Source organism: Schistocerca serialis, chromosome 11 (genome assembly GCF_023864345.2).
Source record: "Schistocerca serialis cubense isolate TAMUIC-IGC-003099 chromosome 11, iqSchSeri2.2, whole genome shotgun sequence".
In the NCBI taxonomy this organism is placed as follows: domain Eukaryota; kingdom Metazoa; phylum Arthropoda; class Insecta; order Orthoptera; family Acrididae; genus Schistocerca; species Schistocerca serialis.
Window position 1 is genome coordinate 80409544 of NC_064648.1, and position 21904 is coordinate 80431447.

A 21904-nucleotide genomic window follows, 5' to 3' on the forward strand; every position below is an offset into this window, starting at 1 on the left:
GAATCGAGTAACGTTTCTATGGAAACGACAGGATTTTCTTTTGGGATACGAGTATCTCCAATCCCCTGCACTATTCCTTCTTTACTGCATCCCTCGCTCCCTCACTTTGACGAATTAACACAGAAATTGCTTCGCAATGAAATACTGTGGGTTCTATGTCTTCTCCTTCTAAATCGAGTAACGTTTCTGTGGAAACGGCAGAATTTTCTTTTGGGATACGTGTATCTCCTTTCTGATGCACCATTCCTTCTTTACTGCATCCCTCGCTCCCTCACATTGACGAATTTACACAGCAATTGCGTCGCTATGATATATTATGGGTTCTATGACATCTCCATCTAAATCGAGTAACGTTTCTATGGAAACGACAAGATTTTCTGTTGGGATACTAGTATCTCTTTTCCGATGCACTATTCCTCCTTTACTGCATCCCCTCACTCGCTCACATTGACGAATAAACACAGAAATAGCGTCGCTATGAAATATTATGGGTTCTATGCCTTCTCCATCTAAATCGAGTAGCGTTTCTATGGAAACGACAGGATTTTCGATATGGATACGAGTATCTACTTTCCGACGAACTATGCCTTCTGTACTGCATCCGTCGCCCCCTCATATTGACGAATTAACACAGATATTGCGTCGCTATGAAATACTATGGGTTCTATGACATCTCCTTCTAAATCGATTAACGTTTCTATGGAAACGACAGGATTTTCCTTTGGGATACGACTATCTACATTCCATTGCACTATTCCTTCTTTACTGCATCCCTCGCTCCCTCACATTGACGAATGAACACTCAAATAGCGTCGCTATGAAATACTATGGGTTCTATGACAATTCCTTCTAAATCGAGATACTTTTCTATGGAAACGACAGGATTTTGTTTGGGATACGGGTATCTGCTTTCCGAGGCACTATTCCTTCACTACTGCATCCGTCTCTCCCTCACATTGACGAATTAACACAGAAATTGCGTCGCTATGAAATACTGTGTGTTCTATGACTTCTCCTTCTAAATCGAGTAACGTTTCTGTGGAAACGGCAGGATTTTCTTTTGGGATACGTGTATCTCCTTTCTGATGCACTATTCCTTCTTTACTGCGTCCCTCGCTCCCTCACATTGACGAATTTACACAGCAATTGCGTCGCTATGAAATACTATGGGTTCTATGACATCTCCTTCTAAATCGAGTAACGTTTCTATGGAAACGACAACATTTTCTTTTGGGATACCGGTATCTACTTTCTGCTCCACTATTCATTCTGTACTGCATCCGTCGCTCCCTCACATTGACGAATTAACACAGATATTGCGTCGCTATGAAATACTATGGGTTCTATGACTTCTCCTTCTAAATCGAGTAACGTTTCTATGGAAACGACAGTATTTCCTTTTGGGATACGTGTATCTCCTTTCCGATGCACTGTTCCTTCTTTACTGCATCCCTCGCTCCCTCACACTGACGAATTTACACAGCAATTGCGTCGGTATGAAATACTATGAGTTCTATGACATCTCCTTCTAAATCGAGTAACGTTTCTATGGAAACGACAACATTTTCTTTTGGGATACCGGTATCTACTTTCCGCTGCACTATTCCTTCTGTACTACATCCGTCGCTCCCTCATATTGACGAATTAACACAGATATTGCGTCGCTATGAAATACTATGGGTTCTATGACTTCTCCTTCTAAATCGAGTAACGTTTCTATGGAAACGACTTCTTTTGGGATACAAGTATCTCCTTTCCGATGCACTGTTCCTTCTTTACTGCATCCCTCGCTCCCTCAGATTCACGAATTAACGACGAAATTGGGGGGCTATGAAATACTATGGGTTCTATGAATTCTCCATCTAAATCGTTTCTATGTTAACGACCGAATTATCTTTTACGATGCGAGTAACTCCTTTCCGATGCACTATTCCTTCTTTACAGCATCCCTCGCTCCCTCACATTGGGGAATTAACACAGAAATTGCGTCGCTAAGAAATACTATGGATCTATGACATCTCCTTCTAAATCGATTAACGTTTCTATGGAAACGACAGGATTTTCCTTTGGTATACGACTATCTACATTCCATTGCACTATTCCTTCTTTACTGCACCCCTTGCTCCCTCACACTGACGAATTTACACAGCAATTGCGTCGGTATGAAATACTATGAGTTCTATGACATCTCCTTCTAAATCGAGTAACGTTTCTATGGAAACGACAAGATTTTCTTTTGGGATACTAGTATCTCCTTTCCGATGCACTATTCCTCCTTTACTGCATCCCTCGCTCGCTCACATTGACGAATAAACACAGAAATAGCGTCGCTATGAAATATTATGGGTTCTATGACTTCTCCATCTAAATCGAGTAGCGTTTCTATGGAAACGACAGGATTTTCGTTTTGGATACGAGTATCAACTTTCCGATGCACTATTCCTTCTTTACTGCATCCCTCGTTCCCTCATATTGACGAATTAACACAGAAATTGCGTCCCATTGAAATCCTATGGGTTCTATGCCTTCTCCTTCTAAATCGAGTATCGTTTCTATGGAAACGACAGGATTTCCTTTTGGGATACGTGTATCTCCTATCCGATGCACTGTTCCTTCTTTGCGGCATCCCTCTCTCCCTCACACTGACGAATTTACACAGAAATTGTGTCGGTATGAAATACTATGGGTTCTATGACATCTCCTTTTAAATCGAGTAACGTTTCTATGGAATCGACAAGATTTTTTTTTGGGATATCAGTATCTACTTTCCGATGCACTATTCCTTCTGTACTGCATCCGTCGCTCCTTCACATTGACGAATTAACACAGATATTGCGTCGCTATGAAATACTATGCGTTCTATGACTTCTCCTTCTAAATCGAGTAACGTTTCTATGGAAACGACAGGATTTCCTTTTGGGATACGTGTATCTCCTTTCCGATGCACTGTTCCTTCTTTACTGCATCCCTCGCTCCCTCACACTGACGAATTTACACAGCAATTACGTCGGTATGAAATACTATGAGTTCTATGACATCTCATTCTAAATCGAGTAACGTTTCTATGGAAACGACAAGATTTTCTTTTGGGATACTAGTATCTCCTTTCCGATGCACTATTCCTCCTTTACTGCATTCCTCGCTCGCTCACATTGACGAATAAACACAGAAATAGCGTCGCTATGAAATATTATGGGTTCTATGACTTCTCCATCTAAATCGAGTAGCGTTTCTATGGAAACGACAGGATTTTCGTTTTGGATACGAGTATCTACTTTCCGATGTACTATTCCTTCTGTACTACATCCGTCGCTCCCTCATATTGACGAATTAACACAGATATTGCGTCGCTATGAAATACTATGGGTTCTATGACTTCTCCTTCTAAATCGAGTAACGTTTCTATGGAAACGACAGGATTTCCTTTTGGGATACGTGTATCTCCTTTCCGATGCACTGTTGCTTCTTTACTGCATCCTTCGCTCCCTCACATTGACGAATTTACACTGCAATTGCGTCGGTATGAAATACTATGGGTTGTAAGACATCTCCTTCTAAATCGAGTATCGTCTCTATGGAAACGACAGGATTTTCTTTTGGGTTACGACTATCTCCTTTCCGATGCACTATTCCTTCATTACTGCATCCGTCGCTCCCTCACATTGACCAATTAACACATAAATTGCGTCGCCATGAAATTCTATGGGTTTAATGACTTCTCCATCTACATCGAGTAACGTTTCTATGGAAACGACGGGCTTTTGTTTTGGGATACGAGTATCAACTTTCCGATGCATCATTCCTTCTTCACAGTATCCCTCGCTCCCTGACATTGACAAATTAACACAGAAATTGCGTCGCTGTGATATATTATGTGTTCTATTACATCTCCTTCTAATTCGAGTAACGTTTCCATTTAAACGACAGGATTCTCTTTTGGGATACGAGTATTTATTTTCCTTTGTCACTTTTCATTCTATACTGAATCCCTCGCTCCCTCACATTGACGAATGAACACTGAAATTGCGTCGCTATTAAATACTATGGGTTCTACGACATCTCCTTCTAAATCGAGAAACTTTTCTATGGAAACGACTGGATTTTCTTTGGGATACAAGTATCTCCTTTCCGATGCACTATTCCTTCATTACTGCATCCCTCGCTCCCTCACATTGACGAATCAACACAGAAATTGCGTCGCTAAATACTAAGGGTTATATCACATCTCCCACTAAATCGAGTAACGTTTCTATGGATACGATAGGATTTTCTATTGGGATATGACTATCTCCTTTCCGATGCACTATTCCTTCTTTATGGCATCCCTCGCTCCCTCACATTGACGAAATAACACAGATATGGCGTCGCTATGAATCACTATGGGTTCTATGACTTCTCCTTCTAAAACGAGTAACTTTTCTATGGGAACGACAGGATTTTCTTTGGGATACGAGTATCTCCTTTCCGATCCACAATTCCTTCTTTACAGCATCACTAGGTCCCTTACATTGACGAATTAACACAGAAATTGCGTCACTATGAAATACTATGGGTTCTATGACTTCTCGTTCTAAATCCGGTAACGTTTCTAGGGAAAAGAAAGGATTTTCTTTTGGGATACAAGTATCTCGATTCCGATTAACTATTCCTTCTTTACTGCATCCCTACCTCCCTCACTTTGACGAATTTACACAGCATTTGCGTCGCTATGACATACTATGTGTTCTATGACATCTCCTTCAAAATCAAGTAACGTTTCTATGGAAACGACATGAATTTCTTTTGGGATACGAGTATCTACTTTCCGATGCACTATTACTTCTTTACTGCATCCGTCGCCCCTCACATTGACGAATTAACACAGAAATTGCGTCGCTATGAAATACTATGGGTTCTATGACTTCTCCATATAAAACTAGTAACGTTTCTATGCAAACGACAGAATTTTCTTTTCGGTTACGATTATCCCCTTTCCGATGCACTATTCCTATCTTACTGCATCCGTTGCTCCTTCACGTTGACGAATTAACACATCAGTTGCGTCGCTATGAAATACTATTGGTTCTATGACATCTCCTTCTAAATCGAGTAACGTTTCTATGGAAACGACAGGATTTTCTTTTGGGATACGAGTATCTCCTTTCCGATGCACTATTCCTTCTTTACTGCATCCCTCGCTCCCTCACTTTGACGAATTAACACAGAATTTGCGTCGCCATGAAATACTATGTGTTATATGGCATCTCCTACAAAATCGAGTAACGTTTCTATGGAAACGACAGGATTTTCTTTTGGGATATGACTATCTCCTTTCCGATGCACTATTCCTTCTTTACAGCATCCCTCGCTCCCTCACATTGAGGAATTAGCACAGAAATTGCGTCGCTAAGAAATACAATGGGTTCTATGACATCTCCTTCTAAATCGATTAACGTTTCTATGGATACGACAGGATTTTCCTTTGGGATACGACTACCTACATTCCATTGCACTATTCCTTCTTTACTGCATCCCTCGCTCCCTCACATTGACGAATGAACACTGAAATTGCGTCGCTATTAAATACTATGGGTTCTATGACAATTCCATCTAAATCGAGATACTTTTCTATGGAAACGACAGGATTTTGTTTGGGATACGGGTATCAGCTTTCCGAGGCACTATTCCTTCTGTACTGCATCCGTCTCTCCCTCACATTGACGAATTAACACAGAAATTGCGTCGCTATGAAATACTGTGGGTTCTATGACTTCTCCTTCTAAATCGAGTAACGTTTCTGTGGAAACGGCAGGATTTTCATTTGGTATACGTGTATCTCCTTTCTGATGCACCATTCCTTCTTTACTGCATCCCTCGCACGCTCACATTGACGAATAAACACAGAAATAGCGTCGCTATGAAATATTATGGGTTCTATGACATCTCCTTCTAAATCGAGTATCGTTTCTATGGAAACGACAAGATTTTCTTTTGGGAATCTAGTATCCCTTTTCCGATGCACTATTCCTCCTTTACTGCATCCCTCGCTCACTCACATTGACGAATAACTACAGAAATAGCGTCGCTATGAAATATTATGGGTTCTAAGACTTCTCCATCTAAATCGAGTAGCGTTTCTATGGAAACGACAGGATTTTCGTTTTGGATACGAGTATCTACTTTCCGATGCACTATTCCTTCTGTACTGCATCCGTCGCTCCCTCATATTGACGAATTAACACAGATATTGTGTCGCTATGAAATACTATGGGTTCTATGACTTCTCCTTCTAAATCGAGTAACGTTTCTATGGAAACGACAGGATTTCCTTTTGAGATACGTGTATCTCCTTTCCGATGCACTGTTCCTTCTTTACTGCATCCTTTGCTCCCTCACATTGACGAATTCACACAACAATTGCTTCGGTATGAAATACTATGGGTTCTATGACATCTCCTTCTACATCGAGTAACGTTTCTTTGGAAACGACAAGATTTTCTTTTGGGATACTAGTATCTCCTTTCCGATGCACTATTCCTCCTTTACTGCATCCCTCGCTCGCTCACATTGACGAATAAACACAGCAATGGCGTCGGTATGAAGTACTATGGGTTCTATGACATCTCCTTCTACATCGAGTAACGTTTCTATGGAATCGACAAGATTTTCTTTTGGGATACCAGTATCTACTTTCCGATGCACTATTTCTTCTGTACTGCATCCGTCGCTCCCTCATATTGACGAATTAACACAGATATTGCGTCGCTATGAAATACTATGGGTTCTATGACTTCTCCTTCTAAATCGAGTAACGTTTCTATGGAAACGACTTCTTTTGGGATACTAGTATCTCCTTTCCGATGCACTATTCCTCCTATACTGCATCCCTCGCTCGCTCACATTGACGAATAAACACAGAAATAGCGTCGCTACGATATATTATGGGTTCTATGACTTCTCCATCTAAATCGAGTAGCGTTTCTATGTAAACGACAGGATTTTGGTTTTGGATACGAGTATCTACTTTCCGATGCACTATTCCTTCTGTACTGCATCCGTCTCTCCATCACATTGACGAATTAACACAGAAATTGCGTCGCTATGAAATACTGTGGGTTCTATGACTTCTCCTTCTAAATCGAGTAACGTTTCTGTGGAAACGGCAGGATTTTCATTTGGTATACGTGTATCTCCTTTCTGATGCACCATTCCTTCTTTACTGCATCCCTCGCTCCCTCACACTGACGAATATACACAGCAATTGCGTCGGTATGAAATACTATGGGTTCTATGACATCTCCTTCTAAATCGAGTAACGTTTCTATGGAAACGACAAGATTTTCTTTTGGGATACTAGTATATCTTTTCCGATGCACTATTCCTGCCTTACTGCATCCCTCGCTCGTTCACATTGACGAATAAACACAGAAATAGCGTCGCTATGAAATATTATGGGTTCTATGACTTCTCCATCTAAATCGAGTAGCGTTTCTATGCAAACGACAGGATTTTCGTTTTGGATACTAGTATCTACTTTCCGATGCACTATTCCTTCATTACTGCATCCCTCGTTCCCTCGTATTGACGAATTAACACAGAAATTGCGTCGCATTGAAATCCTATGGGTTCTATGCCTTCTCCTTCTAAATCGAGTATCGTTTCTATGGAAACGACAGGATTTCCTTTTGGGATACGTGTATCTCCGTTCCGATGCACTGTTCCTTCTTTACTGCATCCCTCGCTCCCTCACACTGACGAATTTACACAGCAATTGCGTCGGTATGAAATACTATGGGTTCTATGACATCTCCTTCTAAATCGAGTATTGTTTCTATGGAAACGACAAGATTTTCTTTTGGGATACTAGTATCCCTTTTCCGATGCACTATTCCTCCTTTACTGCATCCCTCGCTCACTCACATTGACGAATAAACACAGAAATAGCGTCGCTATGAAATATAATGGATTCTATGACTTCTCCATCTAAATCGAGTAGCGTTTCTATGGAAACGACAGGATTTTCGTTTTGGATACAAGTATCTACTTTCCGATGCACTATTCCTTCTGTACTGCATCCGTCGCTCCCTCATATTGACGAATTAACACAGATATTGTGTCGCTATGAAATACTATGTGTTCTATGACTTCTCCTTCTAAATCGAGTAACGTTTCTATGGAAACGACAGGATTTCCTTTTGGGATACGTGTATCTCCTTTCCGATGCACTGTTCCTTCTTTACTGCATCCTTTGCACCCTCACATTGACGAATTCACACAACAATTGCTTCGGTATGAAATACTATGGGTTCTATGACATCTCCTTCTATATCGAGTAACGTTTCTTTGGAAACGACAAGATTTTCTTTTGGGATACTAGTATCTCCTTTCCGATGCACTATTCCTCCTTTACTGCATCCCTCGCTCGCTCACATTGACGAATAAACACAGCAATTGCGTCGGTTTGAAGTACTATGGGTTCTATGACATCTCCTTCTAAATCGAGTAACGTTTCTATAGAATCGACAAGATTTTCTTTTGGGATACTTGTATCTACTTTCCGATGCACTATTCCTTCTGTACTGCATCCGTCGCTCCCTCATATTGACGAATTAACACAGATATTGCGTCGCTATGAAATACTATGGGTTCTATGACTTCTCCTTCTAAATCGAGTAACGTTTCTATGGAAACGACAGGATTTCCTTTTGGGATACGTGTATCTCCGTTCCGATGCACTGTTCCTTCTTTACTGCATCCTTCGCTCCCTCACATTGACGAATTTACACAGCAATTGCGTCGGTATGAAATACTATGGGTTCTAAGACATCTCCTTCTAAATCGAGTAACGTTTCTGTGGAAACGGCAGGATTTTCATTTGTTATACGTGTATCTCCTTTCTGGTGCACCATTCCTTCTTTACTGCATCCCTCGCTCCCTCACACTGACGAATTTACACAGCAATTGCGTCGATATGAAATACTATGGGTTCTATGACATCTCCTTCTAAATCGAGTAACGTGTCTATGGAATCGACAAGATTTCCTTTTGGGATATCAATATCTACTTTCCGATGCACTATTCCTTCTGTACTGCATCCGTCGCTCCTTCACATTGACGAATTAACACAGATATTGCGTCGCTATGAAATACTATGGGTTCTATGACTTCTCCTTCTAAATCGAGTAACGTTTCTATGGAATCGACAGGATTTCCTTTTGGGATACGTGTATCTCCTTTCCGATGCACGGTTCCTTCTTTACTGCATCCCTCGCTCCCTCAGATTCACGAATTAACGCCGAAATTGAGGGGCTATGAAATACTATGGGATCTATGACTTCTCCTTCTAAATCGTTTCTATGTTAACGAATGGATTATCTTTTAGGATGCGAGTAACTCCTTTCCGATGCACTATTCCTTCTTTACAGCATCCCTCGCTTCCTCACATTGTGGAATTAGCACAGAAATTGGTCGCTAAGAAATACTATGGGTTCTATGACATCTCCTTCTAATTCGATTAACGTTTCTATGGAAACGACAGGATTTTCCTTTGGGATACGACTATCTACATTCCATTGCACTATTCCTTCTCTACTGCATCCCTCGCTCCCTCACATTGACGAATGAACACTGAAATTGCGTCGCTATGAAATACTATGGGTTCTATGACAATTCCTTCTAAATCGAGATAATTTTCTATGGAAACGACTGGATTTTGATTGGGATACGGGTATCTGCTTTCCGAGGCACTATTCCATCTCTACTGCATCCGTCTCTCCCTCACATTGACGAATTAACACAGAATTTACGTCGCTATGAAATACTGTGAGTTCTATGACTTCTCCTTCTAAACCGAGTAACGTTTCTGTGGAAACGTCAGGATTTTCTTTTAGGATACGTGTATCTCCTTTCTGATGCACTATTCTTTGTTTACTGCATCCCTCGCTCCCTCACATTGACGAATTTACACAGCAATTGCGTCGCTATGAAATACTATGAGTTCTATGACAGCTCCTTCTAAATCGAGTAACGTTTCTATGCAAACGACAAGATTTTCTTTTGGGATACCATTACCTACTTTACGATGCACTATTCCTTCTGTACTGCATCCGTCGCTCCCTCACATTGACGAATTAACACAGATATTGCGTCGCTATGAAATACTATGGGTTCTATTACTTCTCCTTCTAAATCCAGTAACGTTTCTATGGAAACGACAGGATTTCCTTTTGGAATACGTGTATCTCCTTTCCGATGCACTGTGCCATCTTTACTGCATTCCTCGCTCCCTCACACTGACGAATTTACACAACAATTGTGTCGGTATGAAATACTATGAGTTCTATGACATCTCCTTCTAAACCGAGTAACGTTTCTGTGGAAACGGCAGGATTTTCTTTTGGGATACGTGTATCTCCTTTCTGATGCACTATTCCTTCTTTACTGCAACCCTCGCTCCCTCACATTGACGAATTTACACAGCAATTGCGTCGCTATGAAATACTATGGGTTGTATGACATCTCCTTCTAAATCGAGTAACGTTTCTATCCAAACGACAAGATTTTCTTTTGGGATACCAGTATCTACTTTCCGATGCACTATTCCTTCTGTACTACATCCGTCGCTCACTCATATTGACGAATTAACACAGATATTGCGTCGCTATGAAGTACTATGGGTTCTATGACTTCTCCTTCTAAATCGAGTAACGTTTCTATGGAAACGACAGGATTTCCTTTTGGGATACGTGTATCTCCTTTCCGATGCACTGTTCCTTCTTTACTGCATCCTTCGCTCCCTCACATTGACGAATTTACACAGCAATTGCGTCGGTATGAAATAGTATGGGTTCTAAGACATCTCCTTCTAAATCGAGTAACGTTTCTATGGAAACGACTTCTTTTGAGATACTAGTATCTCCTTTCCGATGCACTATTCATCCTTTAATGCATCCCTCGCTCGCTCACATTGACGAATAAACACAGAAATAGGGTCGCCATGAAATATTATGGGTTCTATGACTTCTCCATCTAAATCGAGTTGCGTTTCTATGGAAACGACAGGATTTTCGTTTTGGATACGAGTATCTACTTTCCGATTCACTATTCCTTCTTTACTGCATTCCTCGTTCCCTCATATTGACGAGTTAACACAGAAATTGCGTCGCTTTGAAATACTATGGGCTCTATGCCATCTCCTTCTAAATCGAGGATCGTTTCTATGGAAACGACAGGATTTCCTATTGGGATACGTGTATCTCCTTTCCGATGCACTGTTCCTTCTTTACTGCATCCCTCGCTCCCTCACATTCACGAATTAACGCCGAAATTGAGGGGCTATGAAATACTATGGGTTCTATGACTTCTCCATCTAAATCGAGTAACGTTTCAATGCAAAGGAAAGGATTTTATGTTGGGTTACGACTATCCCCTTTCCGATTCACTATTCGTTCTTTACTGCATCCGTCGCTCCCTCACATTGACGAATTAACAAAGAAATTGCGTCGCTATCAAATACCATGGCTTCTATGACTTCTCGTTCTAAATCGAGTAACGTTTCTATGGAAACGACAGCATTTTCATTTGGGATCTGTGTAACTTCTTTCCGATGCACTATTCCTACTTTACTGCATCTCTCGCTCCCTCAAATTGACGAATTTACACTGCAATTGCGTCGCTATGATATACTATCTGTTCTATGACATCTCCTTCTAATTCGAGTAACGTTTCCATGGAAACGACAGGATTCTCTTTTTGGATTCGAGTATTTCCTTTCCGATGCACTTTTCCTCTTTACTGAATCCCTCGCTCCCTCTCATTGACGAATTAACACAGAATTTGCGTCGCTATGAAACACAATGTGTTCTATGACTTCTCCTTCTAAATCGAGTAACGTTTCTATGGAAACGACAGGATTTCCTTTTGGAATACGTGTATCTCCTTTCCGATGCACTGTGCCATCTTTACTGCATTCCTCGCTCCCTCACACTGACGAATTTACACAACAATTGTGTCGGTATGAAATACTATGAGTTCTATGACATCTCCTTCTAAACCGAGTAACGTTTCTGTGGAAACGGCAGGATTTTCTTTTGGGATACGTGTATCTCCTTTCTGATGCACTATTCCTTCTTTACTGCAACCCTCGCTCCCTCACATTGACGAATTTACACAGCAATTGCGTCGCTATGAAATACTATGGGTTGTATGACATCTCCTTCTAAATCGAGTAACGTTTCTATCCAAACGACAAGATTTTCTTTTGGGATACCAGTATCTACTTTCCGATGCACTATTCCTTCTGTACTACATCCGTCGCTCACTCATATTGACGAATTAACACAGATATTGCGTCGCTATGAAGTACTATGGGTTCTATGACTTCTCCTTCTAAATCGAGTAACGTTTCTATGGAAACGACAGGATTTCCTTTTGGGATACGTGTATCTCCTTTCCGATGCACTGTTCCTTCTTTACTGCATCCTTCGCTCCCTCACATTGACGAATTTACACAGCAATTGCGTCGGTATGAAATAGTATGGGTTCTAAGACATCTCCTTCTAAATCGAGTAACGTTTCTATGGAAACGACTTCTTTTGAGATACTAGTATCTCCTTTCCGATGCACTATTCATCCTTTAATGCATCCCTCGCTCGCTCACATTGACGAATAAACACAGAAATAGGGTCGCCATGAAATATTATGGGTTCTATGACTTCTCCATCTAAATCGAGTTGCGTTTCTATGGAAACGACAGGATTTTCGTTTTGGATACGAGTATCTACTTTCCGATTCACTATTCCTTCTTTACTGCATTCCTCGTTCCCTCATATTGACGAGTTAACACAGAAATTGCGTCGCTTTGAAATACTATGGGCTCTATGCCATCTCCTTCTAAATCGAGGATCGTTTCTATGGAAACTACAGGATTTCCTATTGGGATACGTGTATCTCCTTTCCGATGCACTGTTCCTTCTTTACTGCATCCCTCGCTCCCTCACATTCACGAATTAACGCCGAAATTGAGGGGCTATGAAATACTATGGGTTCTATGACTTCTCCATCTAAATCGAGTAACGTTTCAATGCAAAGGAAAGGATTTTATGTTGGGTTACGACTATCCCCTTTCCGATTCACTATTCGTTCTTTACTGCATCCGTCGCTCCCTCACATTGACGAATTAACAAAGAAATTGCGTCGCTATCAAATACCATGGCTTCTATGACTTCTCGTTCTAAATCGAGTAACGTTTCTATGGAAACGACAGCATTTTCATTTGGGATCTGTGAAACTTCTTTCCGATGCACTATTCCTACTTTACTGCATCTCTCGCTCCCTCAAATTGACGAATTTACACTGCAATTGCGTCGCTATGATATACTATCTGTTCTATGACATCTCCTTCTAATTCGAGTAACGTTTCCATGGAAACGACAGGATTCTCTTTTTGGATTCGAGTATTTCCTTTCCGATGCACTTTTCCTCTTTACTGAATCCCTCGCTCCCTCTCATTGACGAATTAACACAGAATTTGCGTCGCTATGAAACACAATGTGTTCTATGACTTCTCCTTCTAAATCGAGTAACGTTTCTATGGAAACGACAGGATTTTCTTTTGGGATACAAGTATCTCCTTTCAGATGCACTATACCTTCTTTAATGCATCCCTCGCTCGCTCACATTGACTAATTAACACAGAAATTGCGTCGCTATGAAATAATATGTGTCATATGACATCTCCATCTAAATCGAGTAACGTTCCTATGCTAATGTCAGGATTTTCTTTTGGGTTACGACTATCTCCTTTACGATGCACTATTCCTTCATTACTGCATCCGTCGCTCCCTCACATTGACCAATTAACACATAAATTGCGTCGCTGTGAAATTCTATGGGTTCAATGACTTCTTCTTCTAAATCGAGTAACGTTTCTATGGAAACGACGGGCTTTTCTTTTGGGATACGAGTATCAACTTTCCGATGCATCATTCCTTCTTCACAGTATCCCTCGCTCCCTGACATTGACGAATTAACACAGAAATTGCGTCGCTATGAGATAATATGGGTTCTATGACTTGTCATTCTAAATAGAGTAACGTTTCTATTAATACGACCGGATTTTCTTTTGGGATACGAGTATCTCTTTTCCGGTGCACTGTTCCTTCTTTACTGCATCCCTCGCTCCCTCACATTGACGAATTTAAACAGCATTTGCGTCGCTATGAGATAATATGGGTTCTATGACTTCTCCTTATAAATCGAGTAACGTCTCTATGGAAACGACAAGATTTTCTTTTGGGGAACGTGTATCTCCTTTCCGATGCACTATTCCTTCTTTATTGCATCCTTCGCTCCCTGACAATGACAAATTAACACAGAAATTGCGTCGCTATGATATATTATGTGTTCTATTACATCTCCTTCTAATTCGAGTAACGTCTCCATGGAAACGACAGGATTTTCTTTTGGAATACTAGTATCTCCTTTCCGATGCAGCATTCCTTCTTTCCTGTATCCCTCGCTCCCTGACATTGACGAATTAACACAAAAATTGCGTCGCTATGATATAATATGGGTTCTATGACTTCTCCTTCTAAATCGAGTAACGTTTCTAGGGAACTGACAGGATTTTCTTTTGGGATACGTGTATCTCCTTTCCGATTTACTATTCGTTCTTAACTGTATCCCTCGCTCCCTCACATTGACGAATTAACAATGAAATTGCGTCGCTATGAAATACTATGCGATCTATGGCTTCGCTTTCTAAATCAAGTAACGTTTCTATGGAAACAACAGAATCTTTTTTTGGGATACGACTATCTCCTTTCCGATGCACTATTCCTACTTTATTGCAATTGTCGCTCCCCCACATTGACGAATTAACACAGAAATTGCGTCGCTATGAAATAATATGTGTCATATGACATCTCCATCTAAATCGAGTAACGTTCCTATGCTAATGTCAGGATTTTCTTTTGGGTTACGACTATCTCCTTTACGATGCACTATTCCTTCATTACTGCATCCGTCGCTCCCTCACATTGACCAATTAACACATAAATTGCGTCGCTGTGAAATTCTATGGGTTCAATGACTTCTTCTTCTAAATCGAGTAACGTTTCTATGGAAACGACGGGCTTTTCTTTTGGGATACGAGTATCAACTTTCCGATGCATCATTCCTTCTTCACAGTATCCCTCGCTCCCTGACATTGACGAATTAACACAGAAATTGCGTCGCTATGAGATAATATGGGTTCTATGACTTGTCATTCTAAATAGAGTAACGTTTCTATTAATACGACCGGATTTTCTTTTGGGATACGAGTATCTCTTTTCCGGTGCACTGTTCCTTCTTTACTGCATCCCTCGCTCCCTCACATTGACGAATTTAAACAGCATTTGCGTCGCTATGAGATAATATGGGTTCTATGACTTCTCCTTATAAATCGAGTAACGTCTCTATGGAAACGACAAGATTTTCTTTTGGGGAACGTGTATCTCCTTTCCGATGCACTATTCCTTCTTTATTGCATCCTTCGCTCCCTGACAATGACAAATTAACACAGAAATTGCGTCGCTATGATATATTATGTGTTCTATTACATCTCCTTCTAATTCGAGTAACGTCTCCATGGAAACGACAGGATTTTCTTTTGGAATACTAGTATCTCCTTTCCGATGCAGCATTCCTTCTTTCCTGTATCCCTCGCTCCCTGACATTGACGAATTAACACAAAAATTGCGTCGCTATGATATAATATGGGTTCTATGACTTCTCCTTCTAAATCGAGTAACGTTTCTAGGGAACTGACAGGATTTTCTTTTGGGATACGTGTATCTCCTTTCCGATTTACTATTCGTTCTTAACTGTATCCCTCGCTCCCTCACATTGACGAATTAACAATGAAATTGCGTCGCTATGAAATACTATGCGATCTATGGCTTCGCTTTCTAAATCAAGTAACGTTTCTATGGAAACAACAGAATCTTTTTTTGGGATACGACTATCTCCTTTCCGATGCACTATTCCTACTTTATTGCAATTGTCGCTCCCCCACATTGACGAATTAACACAGAAATTGCGTTGCTATGAAATACTATGGGTTATATGACATCTCCCACTAAATAGAGTAACGTTTCTACGGAAACGACAGGATTTTCTTATGGGATATCACTAACTCCTTTCTGATGCACTATTCCTTCTTTACAGCATCCCTCGCTCCCTCATATTGACGAATTAACACTGAAATAGCGTCGCTATGAAATACTATGTGTTCTTGGACTTCTCCTTCTAAATCGATTAACGTTTCTATGGAAACGACAGGATTTTCCTTTGGGATACGACTATCTACATTCCAAAGCACTATTCCTTCTTCACTGCATCCCTCGCTCCCTCACATTGACGAATGAACACTGAAATTGCGTCGCTATGAAATACTATTGGTTCTATGACATCTCCTTCTAAATCGAGAAACTTTTCATACGGAAACGGCAGGATTTTCTTTGGGATACGAGTATCTCCTTTCCGATGCACAATTCCTTCTTTACTGCATTCCTCGCTCCCTCACATTGACGAATTAACACAGATATTGCGTCGCTATGAAATACTATGGGTTATATGACATCTCCCACTAAATCGAGTAACGTTTCTACGGAAACGACAGGATTTTCTTTTGGGATATGACTATCTCCTTTCTGATGCACTATTCCTTCTTTACTGCATCCCTCGTTCCCTCACATTGACGAATTAACACAGAAATTGAGAAGCTATGAAATACTATGGTTTCTACGACATCTCCTTCTAAATCGATTAACGTTCCTATGGAAACTAGAGGATTTTCTTTTGGGATACTAGTTTCTCCTTTTAGATGCACTATTCCTTCTTTAATGCATCCCTCGCTCCCTCACATTGACGAATTAACACAGAAATTGCGTCGCTGTGAAATCCTATGGGTTCTATGACATCTCCTCCTAAATCGAGTAACGTTTTATGGACACGACAGGATTTTCTTTCAGGATACTAGTATCTCCTTACCGATGCACTATTCCTTCTTTACAGGATCCCTTCGCTCCCTCACATTGACGAATTAACACAGAAATTGAGGGCCTGTGAAAAACTATGGGTTCTATGACTTCTCCATCTGAATCGAGTAACGTTTCTATGCAAACGACAGGATTTTATTTTGGGTTACGAGTATCTCCTTCTCGATGCACTATTCCTTCTTTAGTGCATTGGTCGCTCCCTCACATTGTCGAATTAACATAGAAATTGCGTCGCTATGATATACTATGTGTTCTATGACTTCTCCTTGTAAATCGAGTAAGGTTTCTATGGAAACGACAAGATTTTCTTTTGGGATGCACTAGAGGTGGCAAAAAATAACGTAACTGATAGAAAAACCCGGTTACTGAGAAGTAGCGGTTAATGCGATAACCGTTCCTCTGATTCTGGCAGTTATTTCAATAACTGTTTAGTGTCAACAGTGCCTCGCGCCATCTGTTGACCGAAGATCGTACTGCGCATTTGGAAGGCGTTCTATAGACCATGGGAATATCTATGAGACTGCGCGCCATCTGTTGATAAGAACTGTGTACTATTTCGTGGGCCTTCATTACTTTTAGCATAAACAATTAAATAAAGTTAATGTCCAAGCCGTGGCTGATAGGAGCTGCAGTACAGGCATTAACAAGTACGGTCTTTCCCTTAAGCCACCGCCTTACGTGTTAATTTAGCTTGGACGGGTAGTACAAGGAAAGTTACTTAGGAATTCGAGCGACTATGGAAATAACCGTCAGAGACCGGTATTCTCCTCTGGCAGTTATCGTTATTGGCTCGTAGTTCTAGTTCTCTGGTAGTTATCGGGCTACCACCACAGATAACCTGGAAACTGGTAACATAATAACTGTGTGTGTAGACGTTCCTGACTCGGTGACTCCAGTTAAAGGTCGTAGTTCCAGGTAATATTTCCAGAGAGGATAGTAACTGGAGCGAACAAATATTTTCGTACTGCTACGGAAATAGCCGCTGGCCATTGTGAATGACAAATAACATGTCAGAAAGTATAACATAATACAGTGGAATATAATAATTATTATCCTCATCATTTGCCAGGAGATTGTCAAAATATTTGAATATATCACAGTAACTGCTAATATTTACAGAATTGGTACACTGAGAAAATAAAACACAGTTACGTACTTTTAATAAATTTATCGTACACAGAATACCCGATCTTGACTGTTGCAACCAAGTGCTGTCAAAACTGAAATATAGCAGAATTTTTACCTATGCTGGTCTATCAGTCTCTGTTACGATATTCATCTACAGAGTAGAAGGAGGGGGTCAATGGAAGCGTCTGATTCCACCCGTCTGCTTCGACGTAAAGGTGTTGTGGTGTGTGAATGTCATTACGGCACGGTGTTTATGAGTTGGTTTTTGTGTGTCTGTGTGGCGGGGGGGGGGGGGGGGGGGGCTGTCGATCTAGGTTGCAGTGCCGGAATTTGCTGGTGGTAATTAATATTTTTTTTTTCTAGCTGTTACGTTTTGTGTATTTATGAAGTATTGAATGTGATTTAATTTATGTAGGGATGATAGATTTGTGGACTTTTGTGATTGTGGTATTGTTTTTCGCAGTTGTAGGTGTTGGTTTTTTGGCATCAGTAGCTGTGGTGGACCTATATAGGTCACCGGAAATGACCGATTCCCATTTTCATAGTTGTGTGTGTTGATGTTTTAGTATCGTCATCTGAGGTTGACCTATGTAGGTCAAGGGAAATGTCTGATTCCAATTTTCGTACTTTTAGTTGTGGATATTGGTGTCTTGGTATGGTCACCTATAGTTGACCTATATTGTTCAAGGGAAGTGTCCGATTCCTGCAGATTTTTGTTGGTGTAGCAGAATGCTGTATTTTTTTTTTTTTTTTTTTGTTCTTCATTTTGTGTTTTGGGATCATGGTTGTTTTTTTTTTACTAGCTTGTCCTCACCCTAAAACCCCCAACTTCCCGCAGTTGTCCCATTGGTTTGATTGTATTTTTAGTGGGAAATGTTATTGTATTATTTATATGTATCTTCGTGTTTGTTGCCATGTGTATGTAGTGACGTCATAGACACACTTAAAATAGCCATTTCCGGCATATAGATGACGGGTGGAATCAGACACTTCTGTATCAAATAGTCTTTCAAACACACTGTAAACCGTGCCTTATCTGAAACCAAGTTTTTAATGGTTGCTGACTTGCTGGCAGTTTATTGAAAATGCATGTTCCTGAATATTGGACCCCTTTTGGACCAAGGTAACTAATTTTAGGTCTTTATGTAGGTTGCTGTTCCCATTTGTAGTACTGATATTATGTACTAAGCTATTGGTTGGAAATACTTGAAACAAATTTCATAAAGGAATAAATATACTAGGAAGCAGTGGTTAGAATACAAAGTTCCTTGAACAGGTTCCTACATGATGTTCTTGAATTGATACCACAAACGATGTTTATTACACGCTTTTACATGCGAAAAACTTTTGCTACGTTTGATAAATTACCACAGAATATGCTCCCTTATGAAATAATAGAATGAAAAATTGTGTTATGCCCTTCCCAACTGAATTTATTATCGAGTTGTAGTCCCAGAAATGTAACACTGTCAACCTTTTCGATCTGCATGTCTTCATATGTTATAAACATGCTGTCGCTGGAGAAATCGAGCAGTTTGCAAATCTGACATAAAAACTTGGATTAGCGTACTCATACTTTCCCCAATAGGACTAGCTTTTACAGCACAGGAGTAAACGAATCTGTCACATTACGTATATTTTTTGTTGTATTATAAGGCTGTACACTTTATTCTATTATGTGAGCAGCACAAGAAATTAAGCCTCGAATTTAACCTACAGTACTCAGTTTACATATTACTTCATACTTAAAAACGCACGTTGTTAACATTTTACTTAAACAGTGCTTTGGCGAAGTTCCGCGTACTTTCTGTCGCAGCTCCGAAGATAATATTTCTAATAGCGAGCGATAACCTACAAACATATAATATGAAACACTAATAATCGATCTAACATCAACTAAAATGTACCCGAAGTTAATAAGCTGAGGTTATGACACGATTCATACGACATTCCTGCTATTTCACACTACTCGCAGTTATACTGATAACTAAACTGATGGATTCCAACTATGTCGTATTTACCTGTCGGAGTTATCGGTATTCGCTAGCGTAAAATAACCTGGCAGTTATTAATAACCGTTAACGATAACGGTTATCAAAGAATAACTGGAACTGTGATAACGGTTACTCCAGAATAACCGTTTGGCCCACCTCTACGATGCACTATTCCGTCTTTACTGCATCCCTCGCTCCCTCACATTGACGAATTGACACAGACATTGAGGGGCTATGAAATACTATGCGTTCTATGACTTCTCCATCTAAATCGAGTAACGTTTCTAGCAGACGAGAGGATTTTATTTTGGGTTACTACTATCCCCTTTCCGATGCACTATCCCTTCTTTACTGCATCCGTCGCTCCCTCACATTGACGAATTTACACAGCAATTGTGTCGCTATGAAATACTATGGGTTCTATGACTTCTCCTTCTAAATCGAGTAACGTTTCTATGGAATCGACAGGATTTTCTTAAGGGATACGAGTATCTCCTTTCCGATGCACTATACCTTCTTTACTGCATCCCTCGCTCCCTCACATTGACGAATTAACACAGAAATTGCGTCGCTAAATACTATGGGTTATATGACATCTCCCACTAAATCGAGTAACGTTTCTATGGATACGATAGGATTTTCTTTTGGGATATGACTATCTCCTTTCCGATCCACTATTCCTTCTTTACAGCATCCCTCGCTCCCTTACATTGACGAATTAACACAGAAATTGCGTCACTATGAAATACTATGGGTTTCCATGATTCTCGTTCTAAATCCAGTAACGTTTCTATGGAAAAGAATGGATTTTCCTTTGGGATACAAGTATCTCGTTTCCGATGCACTATTCCTTCTTTACTGCATCCCTCGCTCCCCTCACATTGACGAATTAACACAGAAATTGCGTCGCTGTGAAATACTATGGGCTCTATGACATCTCCTTCTACATCGAGTAACGTTTCCATGGAAACGACAGGATTTTCTTTCAGAATACTAGTATCTCCTTTCCGATGCACTATTCCTTCTTTTACTGCATCCCTCACTCCCTCACATTGACGAATTAACACAGAAATTGAGGGCCTGTGAAATATTATGTGTTCTATGACTTCTCCATCTAAATCGAGTAACGTTTCCATGCAAACGACCGGATTTTATTTTGGGTTACGAGTATCTCCTTCTCGATGCACTATTCCTTCTTTACTGCATTCGTCGCTCCCTCACATTGTCGAATTAACACATAAATTGCGTCGTTATGATATACTATGTGTTCTATGACTTCTCCTTCTAAATCGAGTAACGTTTCTATGGAGACGACAGGCCTTTTCTTTTTTTTGGGATACGACTATCTCCTTTCCGATGCACTATTCCTTCTTTACTGCATCCCTCGCTCCCTCATATTGACGAATTAACACAGAAATTGCCTTGCTATGAAATACTATGGGTTCTATGACATCTCGTTCTAAAGCGAGTAACGTTTCAATGGAAACGACAGGATTTTCTTTTGGGTACGAGTATCTCCTTCCCGATGCACTATTCCTTGTTTACTGCATCCCTCGCTCCCTCACATTGTCGAATTAACACAGAAATTGCGTCGCTATGAAATACTATGTGTTATATGGCATCTCCTACAAAATCGAGTAATGTTTCTATGGAAACGACAGGATTTTCTTTTGGGATATGACTATCTCCTTTCCGATGCACTATTCCTTCTTTACTGCATCCCTCGCTACCTCACATTGACGAATTAACACAGAATTTGCG